The following is a 19,418-nucleotide window of genomic DNA, read 5'->3' as shown; positions in this document are numbered from 1 at the left end:
TCTGAATAATGCATTTGTCTCGGATTTTCTGTCCCTTTTATTGGGTTACATAGGTTTTTATTTTTACGCTACACATGAGCTATATGGCACATTGTGGGTCTCCTATAGTCTTAAACATATAACCTTTGCCCTATAACCTCTATTTCTGTATTTTTTTGCTGTATACAAGTTTTCTAAGACTTTAATTTATTTATTTTTAAATATTTTACATTCGCCGGATTACGTGTTTTGTTGTTGTTGTTTTTTTTTATTGCAAATTTATTTTTAAAATATCAGATGTTGAGAATTACTACTACGTCCCTTTTAATACTTTATTTTAAGTGTCCAGGTTTCCAGGATATGATGTGTTGTAGGATTTATATTTTACGCTGTTTATTGCCCTGGTTTGTTTGCACTTTCTGCAATAACAAACACTTTTCACCCAGATTGCTGTAACTCCTGCTCTCGGCATCACCAGCCTGTGCGGCAGGTTGTAGTACTGATAGCCAGACTTTTGTTTTAAACATTTTGTTTGTAGCCAGGGACAGATTACAGATTTCATATACCTGTGTTTTTTAAGAGTGTCAACTGTTTGAAATATTAAAGGGACATTAAAGCTACCTATGTGTAACAGCAGGGATAGTACACACCATGATATTGTACATAGGTAGGTATATTGTCCCTTCCTCCAACATTGGTGTGTCCGGTCCACGGCGTCATCCATAACTTGTGGGAATATTCTCTTCCCCAACAGGAAATGGCAAAGAGCACAGCAAAAGCTGTCCATATAGTCTCTCCCAGGCTCCGCCCCCCCAGTCATTCTCTTTGCCGCTCTGAACAAGTAGCATCTCCACGGAGATGGTGAAGAGTATGTGGTGTTTAGTTGTAGTTTTTTATTCTTCTATCAAGAGTATGTTATTTTAAAATAGTGCTGGTATGCACTATTTACTCTGAAACAGAAAGAGATGAAGAGTTCTGTTTAAAAGAGTATGATTTTAGCAGCAGTAACTAAAATCAATTGCTGTTCCCACACAGGACTGTTGAGCTGAGAGAACTTCAGTTGGGGGGAACAGTTTGCAGACTTTTCTGCTCAAGGTATGACTAGCCATTTTTCTAACAAGACTGTGTAATGCTGGAAGGCTGTCATTTTTCCCTCATGGGGATCGGTAAGCCATTTTCTTAGACTCAAACAGAATAAAGGGCTTATTATGGGCTATAAACTGGTGGACACTTTTAGGGGCTAAATCGATTGCTTTATTTAAGTATTATATGCAGTTTGAAGTGAATTTCACACTTTTTTAATATTGGGGAACGTTTTTAGCGCCAGGCACTTGTTAAGACACCTTCCCAGTCAGGAAGGGCCTTTCACTATAGTAGGCAGAGCCTCATTTTCGCTCCATTATTGCGCAGTTACTTTTGACTACAGTACATGCAGCTGCATGTGTGAGGGTCTGGTATCCACTGAAAACGTTCCTAGAAGGCTTCAATTGGTATCGTATACCCCCCTGGGATTGGTGAAGTCGCAACAAAGGCTGTGGCTGGGACTGTAGGGGGGTTAAAATTGCAAATGGCTCCGGTTTCCACATTTTAAGGGTTAACAGCTTGAAAATTGGGGTGCAATACTTTGAATGCATTAAGACACTGTGGTGAAAATTTGGTAAAGATTGGATAATTCCTTCATAGTTTTTCACATATTCAGTAATAGTGTGCCCTGTTTAACATTTAAAGAGACAGTAACGGTTTTGTTTTAAAACGGTTTTTGTGCTTTATTAACCAGTTTAAGCCTGTTTAACATGTCTGTACCTTCAGATAGATCATGTTCTGTATGTATGGAAGCCAATGTGGTTCCCCCTTCAAATATGTGTGATAATTGTGCCATAGCGTCCAAACAAAGTAAGGACAGTACTGTCACAAATAGTAAGGTTGCCCAGGATGATTCCTCAGATGAAGGAAGTAGACATAGTTCTACATCATCTCCTTCTGTGTCTATACCAGTTATGCCCGCGCAGGCAACCCCTAGTACTTCTAGCGCGCCAATGCTTGTGTCTATGCAACAATTGACGGCAGTAATGGATAACTCCATAGCTAATATTTTATCCAAAATGCCAGCATTTCAGAGAGAGCGTTACTTTTGCAACAAGTGCTCTGTTTTAAACACTGTAGAGCAGGAGGGCGCAGATGATAATTTCTCCAACATTGGTGTGTCCGGTCCACGGCGTCATACTTACTTGTGGGAATATCTCTTCCCCAACAGGAAATGGCAAAGAGTCCCAGCAAAGCTGTCCATATAGTCCCTCCTAGGCTCCGCCCACCCCAGTCATTCTCTTTGCTCTCCACGGAGATGGTTAAGAGTATGTGGTGTTTAGTTGTAGTTTTTTATTCTACTATCAAGAGTTTGTTATTTTAAAATAGTGCTGGTATGTACTATTTACTCTGAAACAGAAAAAGATGAAGAGTTCTGTTTGTGAGAGGAAGATGATTTTAGCAGACAGTAACTAAAATAGTTTGCTGTTTCCACATAGGACTGTTGAGATGAAGTAACTTCAGTTGGGGGAAACAGTTAGCAGACTTTTCTGCTTAAGGTATGACTAGCCATATTTCTAACAAGACTGTGTAATGCTGGAAGGCCGTCATTTCCCCTCATGTGGACCGGTAAGCCATTTTCTTAGTCTCAAACGGAATAAAGGGCTTAATATGGGCTATAAAACTGGTACACTTTTATGGGCAAAATCGATTGCTTTATTTGGGCATTTTATACATGTTTATGCTTGTAATTCACACTTATAAGCTTGGGGAACGTTTTTTAACGTCAGGCACTGTGTTAGACACCTTTCCAGTCAGGAAGGGCCTTCCCAGTTGTAGGCTGAGCCTCATTTTCGCGCCATTACTGCGCAGTTACTTTTGAGAGCAAGACATGCAGATGCATGTGTGAGGATCTGAAAGTAGTTGGAAAAGTTCCTAGAAGGCTTCATTTGGTATCGTATTCCCCCCTGGGTTTGGTAAAGTCGCAGCAAAGGCTGTAGCTGGGACTGTAGAGGGGTTAAAACTGTAACCGGCTCCGGTTTCTTTATTTTAAGGGTTAAAGCTCTGAAAATTGGTGTGCAATACTTTGAATGCTTTAAGACACTGGTGAAAATTTGGTAAATTTTGAACAATTCCTTCATACTTTTTCACATATTCAGTAATAAAGTGTGCACTGTTTAAAATTTAAAGAGACAGTAACGGCTTAAAAGCATCATCCGATTGGCTTACGAGACTGCCGGACGGCAGCCTCCTGAAAGAATCACAGCTCACTCCACTAGGGCTGTGGCTTCCACATGGGCCTTCAAGAACGAGGCTTCTGTTGATCAGATATGTAAGGCAGCGACTTGGTCTTCTCTGCACACTTTTGCCAAATTTTACAAATTTGATACTTTTGCTTCTTCAGAGGCTATTTTTGGGAGAGAGGTTTTGCAAGCCGTGGTGCCTTCTGTTTAGGTAACCTGATTTGCTCCCTCCCTTCATCCATGTCCTAAAGCTTTGGTATTGGTTCCCACAAGTAAGGATGACGCCGTGGACCGGACACACCAATGTTGGAGAAAACAGAATTTATGCTTACCTGATAAATTACTTTCTCCAACGGTGTGTCCGGTCCACGGCCCGCCCTGGTTTTTTAATCAGGTTTGATGAATTATTTTCTCTAACTACAGTCACCACGGCACCCTATAGTTTCTCCTTGTTTTTTCCTCCTGTCCGTCGGTCGAATGACTGGGGTGGGCGGAGCCTAGGAGGGACTATATGGCCAGCTTTGCTGGGACTCTTTGCCATTTCCTGTTGGGGAAGGGATATTCCCACAAGTAAGGATGACGCCGTGGACCGGACACACCGTTGGAGAAAGTAATTTATCAGGTAAGCATAAATTCTGTTTTTTCTGTCATACCCTCACACCAATCTGAAGTGGCTGTGAGGGAGGGTTTGTCAGATGGGCAAATTTCTGATACAGGAAGAATTTCTCAGCAGGCAGAACCTGATGTTGTGACATTTAAATTTAAATTAGAGCATCTCCGCGCATTACTTAAGGAGGTGCTATCTACTCTGGATGATTGTGACAATCTGGTCATCCTAGAAAAATTGTGCAAGATGGACAAGTTCCTAGAGGTCCCAGTGCACCCTGATGCCTTTCCGATACCTAAACGGGTGGCGGACATAGTGAATAAGGAGTGGGAGAAGCCAGGCATACCTTTTGTCCCTCCTCCTATATTTAAGAAATTGTTCCCTATGGTCGACCCCAGGAAGGACTTATGGCAAACAGTCCCTAAGGTCGAGGGGGCGGTTTCTACACTAGCCAAGCGCACGACCATTCCTATTGAGGACAATTGTGCTTTCAAAGATCCTATGGATAAAAAATTGGAGGGTTTGCTTAAAAAGATTTTTGTACAGCAAGGTTACCTCCTTCAACCTATTTCGTGCATTATTCCTGTCACTACAGCGGCGTGGTTCTGGTTAGAGGAACTGGAAAAGTCGCTCAGTAGGGAGACTCCGTATGAGGAAGTCATGGACAGAATTCACGCACTTAAGTTAGCTAATTCCTTTATTTTAGACGCCGCTTTGCAGTTAGCGGCGAAAAATTCAGGGTTTGCAATTGTGGCGCGCAGAGCGCTCTGGCTAAAGTCTTGGTCGGCGGATGTATCTTCCAAGACAAAATTGCTTAATATCCCTTTCAAAGGTAAGACCCTTTTTGGGCCAGAATTGAAAGAGATTATTTCAGACATCACTGGGGGAAAGGGCCATGCCCTCCCACAAGATAGACCTTTCAAGGCTAAGAATAAGTCCAATTTTCGTTCCTTTCACAATTTCAGGAACGGACCGGCTTCCAACTCTGCAGCCTCTAGACAAGAGAGTAACGCTTCCCAGACTAAACCAGCTTGGAAACCAATGCAAGGCTGGAACAAGGGTAAACAGGCCAAGAAGCCTGCTGCTGCTACCAAAACAGCATGAAGGTGTAGCCCCCGATCCGGGACCGGATCTAGTAGGGGGCAGACTCTCTCTCTTTGCTCAGGCTTGGGCAAGAGATGTTCAGGACCCCTGGGCACTGGAAATAATCTCTCAGGGTTATCTTCTAGAATTCAAGGAACTACCCCCAAAGGGAAGGTTCCACATGTCTCCCTTATCTTCAAACCAAATAAAGAGACAGGCATTCTTACATTGTGTAGAAGACCTGTTAAAGATGGAAGTGATACACCCAGTTCCAACTGTGGAACTAGGTCAGGGGTTTTACTCAAATCTGTTTGTAGTTCCCAAAAAAGAGGGAACTTTCAGACCAATTCTGGATTTAAAAATTCTAAACAAATTTTTCAGAGTTCCATCGTTCAAAATGGAAACCATTCGAACAATTTTACCTACAATCCAGGAGGGTCAATTTATGACTACCGTGGATTTAAAGGATGCGTACCTACATATTCCTATCCACAAAGATCATCATCTGTTCCTAAGGTTCGCCTTTCTGGACAAACATTACCAGTTCGTGGCTCTCCCATTCAGGCTAGCCACTGCTCCAAGGATTTACACAAAGGTGCTCGGGTCCCTTCTAGCGGTCCTAAGACCAAGGGGTATTGCAGTGGCACCTTATCTGGACGACATTCTAATCCAAGCGTTGTCTCTTTCCAAAGCAAAGGCTCATACAGACATTGTTCTAGCCTTTCTCAGATCTCACGGGTGGAAGGTGAACGTAGAAAAGAGTTCCCTGTCTCCATCGACAAGAGTTCCCTTTTTGGGAACAATAATAGATTCTTTAGAAATGAAGATCTTCCTGACAGAAGTCAGAAAGTCAAAGCTTCTAAACGCTTGTCAAGTTCTTCACTCTATTCTGCAGCCTTCCATAGCTCAGTGCATGTAAGTAGTAGGGTTGATGGTTGCAGCAATGGACATAGTTCCTTTTGCTCGAATTCATATAAGACCATTACAACTGTGCATGCTCAAGCAGTGGAATGGGGACTATACAGACTTGTCTCCAATGATTCAAGTAGACCAGATGACCAGAGACTCACTCCGTTGGTGGTTGACCCAGGATCACCTGTCCCAGGGAATGAGTTTCCGCAGACCAGAGTGGGTCATTGTCACGACCGACGCCAGTCTATTAGGCTGGGGCACGGTCTGGGATTCCCTGAAAGCTCAGGGTCTATGGTCTCGGGAAGAGTCTCTTCTCCCGATAAACATCCTGGAACTGAGAGCGATATTCAATGCTCTCCGGGCTTGGCCTCAACTAGCGAAGGCCGGATTCATAAGATTCCAGTCAGACAACATGACGACTGTAGCTTACATCAACCATCAGGGGGGAACAAGGAGTTCCTTGGCGATGAGAGAGGTGTCCAAAATCATCAAATGGGCGGAGGATCACTCCTGCCACCTATCTGCAATCCACATCCCAGGAGTAGACAACTGGGAGGCGGATTATCTGAGTCGTCAGACTTTCCATCCGGGGGATTGGGAACTCCACCCGGAGGTGTTTGCCCAGTTGACTCTATGGGGCATTCCAGACATGGATCTGATGGCGTCTCGTCAGAACTTCAAGGTTCCTTGCTACGGGTCCAGATCCAGGGATCCCAAGGCGGCTCTAGTGGATGCATTAGTGGCGCCTTGGTCGTTCAACCTAGCTTATGCGTTTCCACCGTTCCCCCTCCTTCCCAGGCTTGTAGCCAGGATCAAACAGGAGAAGGCCTCGGTGATTCTGATAGCTCCTGCGTGGCCGCGCAGGACTTGGTATGCAGACCTGGTGAATATGTCATCGGCTCCACCATGGAAGCTACCTTTGAGACAGGATCTTCTAGTACAAGGTCCATTCGAACATCCAAATCTAGTTTCTCTGCAGCTGACTGCTTGGAAATTGAACGTTTGATTTTATCCAAGCGTGGGTTTTCAGATTCAGTGATAGATACTCTGGTCCAAGCCAGAAAACCTGTGACTAGAAAGATTTACCATAAAATATGGAAAAGATATATCTGTTGGTGTGAATCCAAGGGATTCTCCTGGAGTAAGATTAAAATTCCTAGGATCCTCTCCTTTCTCCAAGAAGGTTTGGATAAGGGATTGTCAGCGAGTTCTCTAAAAGGACAGATTTCTGCTTTATCTGTCTTGTTACACAAACGACTGGCAGCTGTGCCAGATGTACAAGCTTTTGTACAGGCTTTGGTTAGAATCAAGCCTGTTTACAGACCCTTGACTCCTCCCTGGAGTCTAAATTTAGTTCTTTCAGTTCTTCAAGGGGTTCCGTTTGATCCCTTACATTCCATAGATATCAAGTTACTATCTTGGAAAGTTTTGTTTTTGGTTGCTATTTCTTCTGCTAGAAGAGTTTCTGAATTATCTGCTTTGCAGTGTGACCCACCCTATCTGGTGTTCCATTCAGATAAGGTTGTTTTGCGTACCAAGCCTGGTTTTCTTCCAAAGGTTGTTTCCAACAAGAACATTAACCAGGAAATAGTTGTTCCTTCTTTGTGTCCGAATCCAGTTTCAAAGAAGGAACGTTTGTTACACAATTTAGATGTAGTCCGCGCTTTAAAGTTCTATTTAGAAGCAACAAAGGATTTCAGACAAACTTCTTCTTTGTTTGTCGTTTATTCTGGTAAGAGGAGAGGACAAAAAGCTACTGCTACCTCTCTTTCTTTCTGGCTGAAAAGCATCATCCGATTGGCTTATGAGACTGCCGGACGGCAGCCTCCTGAACGAATCACAGCTCACTCTACTAGGGCTGTGGCTTCCACATGGGCCTTCAAGAACGAGGCTTCTGTTGATCAGATATGTAAGGCAGCGACTTGGTCTTCTCTGCACACTTTTGCCAAATTCTACAAATTTGATACTTTTGCTTCTTCGGAGGCTATTTTTGGGAGAGAGGTTTTGCAAGCCGTGGTGCCTTCTGTTTAGGTAACCTGATTTGCTCCCTCCCTTCATCCGTGTCCTAAAGCTTTGGTATTGGTTCCCACAAGTAAGGATGACGCCGTGGACCGGACACACCAATGTTGGAGAAAACAGAATTTATGCTTACCTGATAAATTACTTTCTCAAACGGTGTGTCCGGTCCACGGCCCGCCCTGGTTTTTTGATCAGGTTTGAAAAATTTCTTTCTCTATACACTACAGTCACCACGGCACCCTATAGTTTCTCCTTTTTTTCTCCTAACCGTCGGTCGAATGACTGGGGGGGCGGAGCCTGGGAGGGAATATATGGACAGCTTTTGCTGTGCTCTTTGCCATTTCCTGTTGGGGAAGAGAATATTCCCACAAGTTATGGATGACGCAGTGGACCGGACACACTGTTGGAGAAAGTAATTTATCAGGTAAGCATAAATTCTGTTTTTAAGCTTTCAAGCACAATAAAGCCAGTACTTATCTCTGTGCATCAGCATTTTAAATGTTGTGACCGCCTTTTTTGTTGTTGTTATGGCTGCCCTTAGCAACTAGTGAGCATTGTATACTATAGTGCACAAATATATGCATTGTGCGCGATCATCAGTATCAATGTGGTGGTTTTTTTTAGTCTTGATTCACACGCTTTCATATCTGTGATTGACATTTTTGACTTGGTAACATTCTGCACAGGTACATGGTGTGTTTTTTTTATTAATGAGATGTTAACCTGTTTGTCTCTGTCTATAATTTTTAGTTGTTTCTAAAGCTGACGCAACTCAACACATTAGATAACTGGTTTTCAAACCCCTCCCCAACAGGTCAGGTTTTCAGGATCACCATGGGTGAGAGTAGGTAAAATAACCTGATTAATCAGCTGATTGCTTCACCTGTGCTCTAGTTCAGATATCCTCAAACTATAGCCGGCTAGGGAGCCTGAGGAGAGGTTTGAAAACCAGTGCATTAGACTGTGCCTTCCTGTAGCCTTTACACTTGAGTTTGTGTTATGGGGCTGATGTATTTGCACACTGAGAATTGGAATTGAAAAGGTAATTTCTTACTTTGGCCACTAGATGGCAGTAGTTACATGCATTTGCTGGAGTTTTTTTTATAATATAATTGGTTTAATCCATATTCTGTATATTAGAGACATGGAAACGATTTCATGATTCAGAGGGTGCTTGCAATTTTAAACAACTTTACAATTTGTCTAATTTCTTTTGTTCTTTGTGTCCTTTGTTGAAACGTTTACTTGGGTAAGCTCAGAAGCTACTGATTAGTGGCTGCACATATATACCTCTTGTCATTTGCTTTCAGCTAGCTCCCAGAAGTGCACTGCTGCTCCTTCACCAAAGAATACCAAGAGAATGAAGCAAATTAGATAATGGAAGTAAATTGGAAAGTTGTTTAAAATGGTATTCTCTACCTGAATCATGAAAGAAACATTTTGTCTCATGTCCCTTTAAGCTGAAGTTCAGCTTCTCCTGTACATTAATTTGTCCTCTGAGGTGCAATATAAATAGTCGGCTGTGCGGAATATAAAGAGGCTGCTGCCCTTGGCTTGCACTTTACAGTAGCTCAGGGTATTGTCAGGATTCTTTAGAACCTTGTATGGCAGGGACGTCACAGTGCTGATGGCTCTGTCTATAACCTATGGCCCAGCAAGGGTTTGTGTGCTGCTGTATCGAGCTTTGTACCGGTTATGTTATGTGCATTAATAGTACATCATTCTGTGTCATTTTGTTAAATGGGAAACCCAAAACTATCTCATTACTTCTATTTAATTTGTTTAGTTTTCTTGGCATCCTTTGTTGAAAAGCATACATAGGTAGGCCCAGGAGCTGGGAGCTAGCTGTTGATTAGTGGCTGCGCATATATGCCTGTGGTCATTGGCTCACCGATGTGCTCAGCTAGCTCACAGTGGTGCATCACTGCTCCTTCAATGAAGGATACCAAAAGAATGAAATTGATAATAGAAGTAAATAGGAAAGTTGTTTTTTGGTGCAAGTACAACATTAGCGCTATACGTAATGTGTGCGCCCCTCAGTAGCGCTATACGCAATGTGTGCGCCCCTCAGTAGCGCTATACGCAATGTGTGCGCCCCTCAGTAGCGCTATACGCAATGTGTGCGCCCCTCAGTAGCGCTATACGCAATGTGTGCGCCCCTCAGTAGCGCTATACGCAATGTGTGCGCCCCTCAGTAGCGCTATACGCAATGTGTGCGCCCCTCAGTAGCGCTATACGCAATGTGTGCGCCCCTCAGTAGCGCTATACGCAATGTGTGCGCCCCTCAGTAGCGCTATACGCAATGTGTGCGCCCCTCAGTAGCGCTATACGCAATGTGTGCGCCCCTCAGTAGCGCTATACGCAATGTGTGCGCCCCTCAGTAGCGCTATACGCAATGTGTGCGCCCCTCAGTAGCGCTATACGTAATGTGTGCGCCCCTCAGTAGCGCTATACGTAATGTGTGCGCCCCTCAGTAGCGCTATACGTAATGTGTGCGCCCCTCAGTAGCGCTATACGTAATGTGTGCGCCCCTCAGTAGCGCTATACGTAATGTGTGCGCCCCTCAGTAGCGCTATACGTAATGTGTGCGCCCCTCAGTAGCGCTATACGTAATGTGTGCGCCCCTCAGTAGCGCTATACGTAATGTGTGCGCCCCTCAGTAGCGCTATACGTAATGTGTGCGCCCCTCAGTAGCGCTATACGTAATGTGTGCGCCCCTCAGTAGCGCTATACGTAATGACAGTAAATACACTGCGACAGTGGGAAAAGGCATTTACGCCAGGAAAGGTTAATTTTATTTGTTTCATAGTCTAATGTAGCAGCTCAGGGAATATTGATAAATAATTTCTTGTTTTTTATATTGTTTAAAGGGACATAAAACAAGTTGGGATAGAGACAAAATATAATATGTACTTTTAATTACTTTACCTGCAAATTTATACTGCAGTGCCTCGCCATTAACCCTTTCTTTTTAGTTTCTGAATTGTAAAGCTCTAACTCCCCGCACACAATTCCTTCTATGGATGTATCTATATCTATTGTTGCTTTGGTAAAATGCAAAAAGGCATAGGGATTATCTGTTAGAGCCAAGAAACTGTGAACTCAGTTGAAATACAATGCCTGTGTCTAAACACTGATATGGGTGGGTGGAGCAGACTGCTCCAGACAGCATAGCTTTGTAACTAATTTCTCTTATTTTTGAAAATTATTTTAAAATACTTGCTAGCAATTTTTAAACTTTTTATGCAAATTTTTACTTAAAGGGATAATAAACACCAATAATAATATTGTTTAAAAAGATAGATAATCCCTTTAGTACCCATTCCCCAGTTTTGCATAACCAACAGTTATATTAATATACTTTATACCTCTGTGATTACCTTGAATCTAAGCCTCTGCAGACTGCTCACTTATCTCAGATCTTTTGACAGACTTGCATTTCAGGCAATTAGTGCTGACTCTTAAATAACTTCACGTGCATGAGCACAATGTGTACTATCCCTTTAATGGTGCTCACCTCCTTACTGGAGCGATAGAGAACATATACGGTTAATATGCCCTATACACCTACATTATAGAGGTGCGTAATAGTGCTCACCTCTGTACTGTAGCGATAAAGATAACATGGCCAAAATGCCTTATACACCTACATTATAGAGGTGCTTATTGGCACTCACCTCTGTACTGGAGCGATAAAGAGCACATATGCCGTATACACCTACATTATAGAAGCGCTTATTGATGCTCACTTCCGTACTGGAGCGATGAAGAGCACATATGCCGTATACACCTACATTATAGAAGCGCTTATTGATGCTCACTTCCGTACTGGAGCGATGAAGAGCACATATGGCTAATATATCTTATACACCTACATTATAGAGGTGCTTAATTGTGCTCACCTCTGTACTGGAGCGATAAAGAGCACATATGCCATATACACCTATATTATAGAGGTGCTTAATTGTGCTCACCTCTGTACTGGAGCGATAAAGAGCACATATGCCGTATACACCTACATTATAGAGGTGCTTAATTGTGCTCACCTCTGTACTGGAGCGATAAAGAGCACATATGCCGTATACACCTACATTATAGAGGTGCTTAATTGTGCTCACCTCTGTACTGGAGTGATAAAGAGAACATATGGCTAATATTCCTTAGTTATACACCTACATTATAGAGGAGCGGAATGGTGCTCACCTCTGTACTGGAGCGATAAAGTGCATATATGCCGTATACACCTACATTATAGAAGCGCTTATTGGTGCTCATCTCCATCCTGTAGCGATGAAGAGCACATATGGAACTCTTTGTGTTCGTGTTCCAGTCTACAGACTTGCATTGGGACACGGCTGCTTTTCCTTATTGCGTAGAGCCCCTGGGGACCTTGATCTGCTAACCTTTCACTAGCTCTGTTTATTGACCGGTCTACTCACTCCTGCTTTTAGCAACATTGAAGTTTGCGCTGATTGTGGCTTAAGTCCAGTATCCAAGCTTCATGCCAATTTGGCAAAGACTTGTTACTAAAGCAGCCCTTGGGTGCTTCGTTTAGCTGCCATTTTCACATTCTACTAAAATATGCAGTTTTTTTTCTTTAATCCCCTCATCGTCTCAAATGCCTTGAAATGTGCGTTAGGTAGTATTCACTATCATAGTTAAAGGGACACGGCTCTTAAAGGGACAGTCAACACCAGAATTTTTGTTGTTTTAAAAGATAGATAATCCCTTAATTACCAATTCCCCAGTTTTGCATAACCAACAGTTATAATTATACAAGTTTTACCTCTGTAATTACCTTGTATCTAAGCCTCAGCAGACTGCCCGCTTATTTCAGTTCTTTTGGCAGACTTGCAGTTTAGCCAATCAGAGCTGTCTACATAGTAAATTCACGTGCATGAGCTCAGTGTTATCTATATGAAACACGTGAACCAATGCCCTCTAGTGGTGAAAAACTATCAATGCATTTAGATTAGAGGCGGCCTTCAAGGTCTAAGAAATTGGCATTTGAACCTCCTAGGTTTAGCTTTCAACTAAGAATACCAAGAGAACAAAGCAAAATTGGTGATAAAACTAAATTGGAAAGTTGTTTAAAACTAAATGCCCTAATACTTTATCAATTGTGTATTTTTTTTTTTTTTTTTTAGTAGTGGGCATTGGCTGGCTTTGCGCCCCGTGCCTAGCAGTGGGCATTGGCTGGCTTTGCGCCCCGTGCCTAGCAGTGGGCATTGGCTGGCTTTGCGCCCCGTGCCTAGCAGTGGGCATTGGCTGGCTTTGCGCCCCGTGCCTAGCAGTGGGCATTGGCTGGCTTTGCGCCCCGTGCCTAGCAGTGGGCATTGGCTGGCTTTGCGCCCCGTGCCTAGCAGTGGGCATTGGCTGGCTTTGCGCCCCGTGCCTAGCAGTGGGCATTGGCTGGCTTTGCGCCCCGTGCCTAGCAGTGGGCATTGGCTGGCTTTGCGCCCCGTGCCTAGCAGTGGGCATTGGCTGGCTTTGCGCCCCGTGCCTAGTAGTTATGTTTTTCTGCAGTCTTATAATAGTGTAACATGGCGACAGTCTGAACTAAAGAACAGATTAACACCTTGTTGGGTGCAGTTGTTTTACAATGTTTAAACTCCACCCACCAATTACCTTTTAATTAGTGGAGCCAATCCGGGTCTGTCTGGAGAAGACTGGTTTCGGCAGAAAAAATAACACACACTGCAAATTAAACCGAGATCTATGGCTGGGTTAGGTTTATGAAGCTGCCATGTGCTGTTTCAGATTTAGATAACCCTGTCCCGTTAACCAGGACTGTCTTGTTTTTGCACTTGTGTCTAACACCTCTAGTGAACGTGTCCCTGCACCTGATAATAAATTCTGTGACTTGGTCTGTAAGTCCCTAAACCTTACCCCATTCAGCTCAGGCCTCTTCATGAGGCTGTCAACGTTAAAATACCTTGCAGCTGGTTCTCACATCCGTTACCATGGTAATTTTTATTGCTGCATCCTTTTCCTTTCATCTGAGACTATATTCTTGCGCATCTATTATTATTTGCTTACATTCATATCCAGGTGATTGTGCACATATCACAACGTGCCAGCAATATGCTTGAACACATTTGTATACGATTAGCCAGTCAAAGGCCGAAGTGTGTATATTCAGTTAGCATTATTGCAGCATTTGTCACTAGTCAGCTCATTGACAACATCATAGATAAAACTGTAGCACATGATAAAAAGAAGCCTACTGGAAATCCTCACTTTGTGTGTTTTGTGTAACGGTAAAGCTTACTAAAATAGCTTGTGATTGTCAGCAGATAAGAGTATTTTATTAATAAAACTTGTGTTTGCCCCCCCAGTCAATGAAATGACTGCCCTTCACATAAATACCTAAAACAAGAGTGCTTGTGTTAATTGTACCTTTTGGTAACTTGTGCATGAAAATGAATAACCATCCTGCTTATTTTGTGCTGTTCTACGGCTGAGAGCAGCAAGGACCAGGCAGCAGTGACTCCCAACGGATCAGGAGCCTATGGTTGTATAAGGTTACACTATTCCCATCACTGTGCCCCCTATGGAACAGATAATCCCCCTTTGCCTTTCTCTACCCCAAACGCTGTATGATAGGACGCTGGGGGTACCTATTAGCATTTGTATTTATAAGAGTAACAGTTTTTAATGGAAGCACTTAAAACCACAGTTTTATAGATCCAGATGTTGTCCTAGTTATAACCTGTTCTGGGATGTGTGACTGCTCTGTATGGCAGCCAAGGGGTTAATGACTGCTGCTGTCTTTTTATTTAATGTTAATGTCCTCAAAATAACTCTCCATAGTACTTGTAGTGAACATACTGGCTTTATAACTGCTCAATATCACAAATAAACTTTTTACGTCTTTGAAATGCAGCAAGAAATAAGCGGACTGACCAGTACTATAGCGTTTAAGTCTTTTTGACTGTTAGAATCTTCATTTTTCTTCCTTTACCGTCCCCATCTGTTTAATTATTTTTCTTTTATCCCTTGTGCAATGTTTCAGCCTATGGTTTATACATCTTTACAGTTTATAGTATTTAGGCCTTTCCTTTCTCTAAATCACCTTAAATTATTACGTTTGTAGAGCGCCAATAGATTCTGCAGCGCTAAATGCAGTTCTCTTATTATATGCCATTTAAACTTACATTTCTGAAGGTGGGATGTTCGATCCAGCATTAAAATTTAACTACTCATAAATACTCATAAAATATTTGTGTAGTAAGAAAGTTATAGAATTTTACATTTATTTGCAGTGTCCTCATTGTAGTTTGAGAGCGTAGTGCCGACTTCATAATTTCACCCTGCAACTTGCTACACAGAGCTTTACACTATTATGCATGTCTAACATTTAACTTTGATCCTTTCGTATTAAAAAATGTCCATGTGGCTTAGTTAAAGGGTGGATAAACTTATAGACCAGGCTGAATTTTAGTCTCAAGTTTAAATGCATTATTTTCCTTTAAATGGACAGTAAACGTCATGACGCGTAGCTGAGCGCTCAGAGATGAAATATTTTAACTTCAGAAGCGATGCGACGCGGAGCGAAGCAGCTGCTTCGCCTCGCGCTGCATCGCTTGCAGTGTCACAGCCTTTAGATGCCAATTGCTCAGCTAGAATACAGTCAATATTTTATAGTGTGTGATTTACTCAACTTGTTCCTGAATTAATGTTCTCTGCTCTCTTAAGCTCAGCAGGAACATGCTACAGAAAATTAAACACTTCTCGTATGAGGGAAAATCCAAAGCCTAAGGTAGTGAAAACATCAATATACCCTCCTAGCAACATGAGAATAAATAATCCTAGTAACCCTTATGGGACAAACAGTATGAGAATTAATAATCCTAATGACCCTTATGGGGCTGAAACAGTATGAGATCAAATAATCCTAGTGACCCTTATGGGGCTGAAATAGTATGAGATCAAATAATCCTAATGACCCTTATGGGGCTGAAACAGTATGAGATCAAATAATCCTAGTGACCCTTATGGGGCTGAAACAGTATGAGATCAAATAATCCTAATGACCCTTATGGGGCTGAAATAGTATGAGATCAAATAATCCTAGTGACCCTTATGGGGCTGAAACAGTATGAGATCAAATAATCCTAGTGACCCTTATGGGGCTGAAACAGTATGAGATCAAATAATCCTAATGACCCTTATGGGGCTGAAATAGTATGAGATCAAATAATCCTAATGACCCTTATGGGGCTGAAATAGTATGAGATCAAATAATCCTAGTGACCCTTATGGGGCTGAAACAGTATGAGATCAAATAATCCTAGTGACCCTTATGGGGCTGAAACAGTATGAGATCAAATAATCCTAATGACCCTTATGGGGCTGAAATAGTATGAGATCAAATAATCCTAGTGACCCTTATGGGGCTGAAACAGTATGAGAATAAATAATCCTAGTGACCCTTATGGGGCTGAAACAGTACGAGATCAAATAATCCTAGTGACCCTTATGGGGCTGAAACAGTATGAGAATAAATAATCCTAGTGACCCTTATGGGGCTGAAACAGTACGAGATCAAATAATCCTAGTGACCCTTATGGGGCTGAAACAGTATGAGAATAAATAATCCTAGTGACCCTTATGGGGCTGAAACAGTACACGAGATCAAATAATCCTAGTGACCCTTATGGGGCTGAAACAGTATGAGATCAAATAATCCTAGTGACCCTTATGGGGCTGGAACAGTATGAGAATAAATAATCCTAGTGACCCTTATGGGGCTGAAACAGTACGAGATCAAATAATCCTAGTGACCCTTATGGGGCTGAAACAGTATGAGATCAAATAATCCTAGTGACCCTTATGGGGCTGAAACAGTATGAGATCAAATAATCCTAGTGACCCATATGGGCTGAAACAGTATAAAAAATAAATAATCTTAGTGACCCTTTATGGGGCTGAAACAGTATGAGAATAAATAATCCTAGTGACCCTTATGGGCTGGAACAGTATAAGAATAAATAATCCTAGTGACCCTTATGGGACTGGAACAGTATGAGAATAAAAATCCTAGTGACCCTTATGGGCTGGAACAGTATGAGAATAAATAATCCTAGTGACCCTTATGGGCTGGAACAGTATGAGAATAAATAATCCTCCTGACCCTTATGGGCTGGAACAGTATAAGAATAAATAATCCTAGTGACCCTTATGGGACTGGAACAGTATGATAATAAATAATCCTAGTGACCTTTATGGGGCTGAAACAGTATAAAAATAAATAATCCTAATGACCCTTATGGGACTGGAACAGTATGATAATAAATAATCCTAGTGACCTTTATGGGGCTGAAACAGTATAAAAATAAATAATCCTAATGACCCTTATGGGACTGGAACAGTATGATAATAAATAATCCTAGTGACCCTTATGGGCTGGAGCAGTATAAGAATAAATAATCCTAGTGACCCTTATGGGACTGGAACAGTATGATAATAAATAATCCTAGTGACCTTTATGGGGCTGAAACAGTATAAAAATAAATAATCCTAATGACCCTTATGGGACTGGAACAGTATGATAATAAATAATCCTAGTGACCTTTATGGGGCTGAAACAGTATAAAAATAAATAATCCTAATGACCCTTATGGGACTGGAACAGTATGATAATAAATAATCCTAGTGACCCTTATGGGCTGGAGCAGTATAAGAATAAATAATCCTAGTGACCCTTATGGGACTGGAACAGTATGATAATAAATAATCCTAGTGACCCTTATGGGGCTGAAACAGTATGATAATAAATAATCCTAGTGACCCTTATGGGGCTGGAACAGTATGAGAATAAATAATCCTAGTGACCCTTATGGGGCTGAAACAGTATGAGATCAAATAATCCTAGTGACCCTTATGGGGCTGGAACAGTATGAGAATAAATAATCCTAGTGACCCTTATGGGGCTGAAACAGTATGATAATAAATAATCCTAGTGACCCTTATGGGGCTGAAACAGTATGATAATAAATAATCCTAGTGACCCTTATGGGGCTGGAACAGTATGAGAATAAATTATCCTAGTGACCCTTATGGGGCTGGAACAGTATGAGAATAAATAATCCTAGTGACCCTTATGGGGCTGAAACAGTATGATAATAAGTAATCCTAGTGACCCTTATGGGGCTGGAACAGTATGAGAATAAATTATCCTAGTGACCCTTATGGGGCTGGAACAGTATGAGAATAAATTATCCTAGTGACCCTTATGGGGCTGGAACAGTATGAGAATAAATAATCCTAGTGACCCTTATGGGCTGGAACATGCTGCCTCCATCTTTTCTATTATTATAGACTCTAGTTAATTAGAGCTAGAGAGGTTTATCTAAATTTTCTTTACAAAATTAAATATATTTAAAATGGTGGATATTCTTACCCCCTCCCCCTGCTTTCATGGAAATTATCATATAAAAATGTAAACTATTTTGATCTATGCATTGATTTAGACGTGTGTACTTGACATTTCCTTGCCCAAAGGACTGTGACCTAAAGCTTGGTGTGAAGATTAGTTTGTATAGACATATCAGGTTCTTTGTATACTTGGGACATCTGCTGTCTAACTGTTCTTTTTCTTGACCAAGAGACTTCTTTTTTTTTTACCCCATATAGATTTATAAAAAAACTGAAATGATTACATGTGCTGTATTTATCTTTGCGCCCTCTTCCTTGATACTGTACATCTTCATTATATATTCCTGAGAACTTGTTTGCATAGATTTTTATTTTTATTTTCTTCAGATCTTCATTTGTTCATTTTGTTTTGATGACAATTTCCAAATTTTAACTCTTTAAACTTATATTTCTGTCTTTTATAAATGAAAGTCAGTTTACCATTTGTACTGGGTTTGCACGTCATACCACACATACCATTCAGCAAGGGGTGCATTTATATAGCTTTATGTAGACTAATCAGAGGTGACAGAAATGTATTTTTTTTTTTTTGTCATGGTCAACGCCAAATTTAGATCGTACTCCCTCATAGTTCAATTTATTAAAGGAACATTAAACCCACATTTTTTTCTTTTAATATTCAGAGCATACAATTTTAAACAACATTCAAATTTACTTATATTTAATTTTCTTCAGTCTTTAGATATTTGTTGAAGAAATGGCAATGCACATGGGTTAGCCAATCACACGACATTTATGGGCAGTAACCAATCAGCAGCTTCCGAGTCTATCTAGATATGCTTTTCAACAAAGAATATCTAGAGAAGGAAGCAAATTAGATAATAGAAGTAAATTAGAAAGTTGTTTAAAATTGCATGCTATTTCTAAATCATGAAATAAATTGTTTTTCATGTCCCTTTAAAGGAACACTGAACCCAAATTTTTTTCTTTCATGATTCAGATAGAGCATGTAATTTTAAGCAACTTTCTAATTTACTCCTATTATCAAATTTTCTTCATTCTCTTGGTATGTTTATTTGGAAAGCAAGAATGTAAGTTTAGATGACGGCCCATTTTTGGGGAACAACCTGGATTGTCCTTGCTGATTGGACAGCACCAATAAACAAGTGCTG

At 41.4% G+C, this 19,418-nt stretch overlaps 1 protein-coding gene across 1 annotated transcript in view; it reads left to right on the top strand.

Annotated features, from left to right (window-relative positions):
- The window catches only part of CDC73 (cell division cycle 73), a 140,550-nt gene that overhangs the window by 70,120 nt on the left and 51,012 nt on the right, over nucleotides 1–19,418 (top strand). The gene's annotated exons all lie outside the window — the stretch shown is intronic.

Source organism: Bombina bombina, chromosome 10 (assembly GCF_027579735.1).
Source record: "Bombina bombina isolate aBomBom1 chromosome 10, aBomBom1.pri, whole genome shotgun sequence".
Taxonomy (NCBI): Eukaryota; Metazoa; Chordata; class Amphibia; order Anura; family Bombinatoridae; genus Bombina; species Bombina bombina.
The sequence above is the reverse complement of the archived record's forward strand: the minus strand, read 5'-3'. Positions and strand labels throughout refer to the sequence as shown.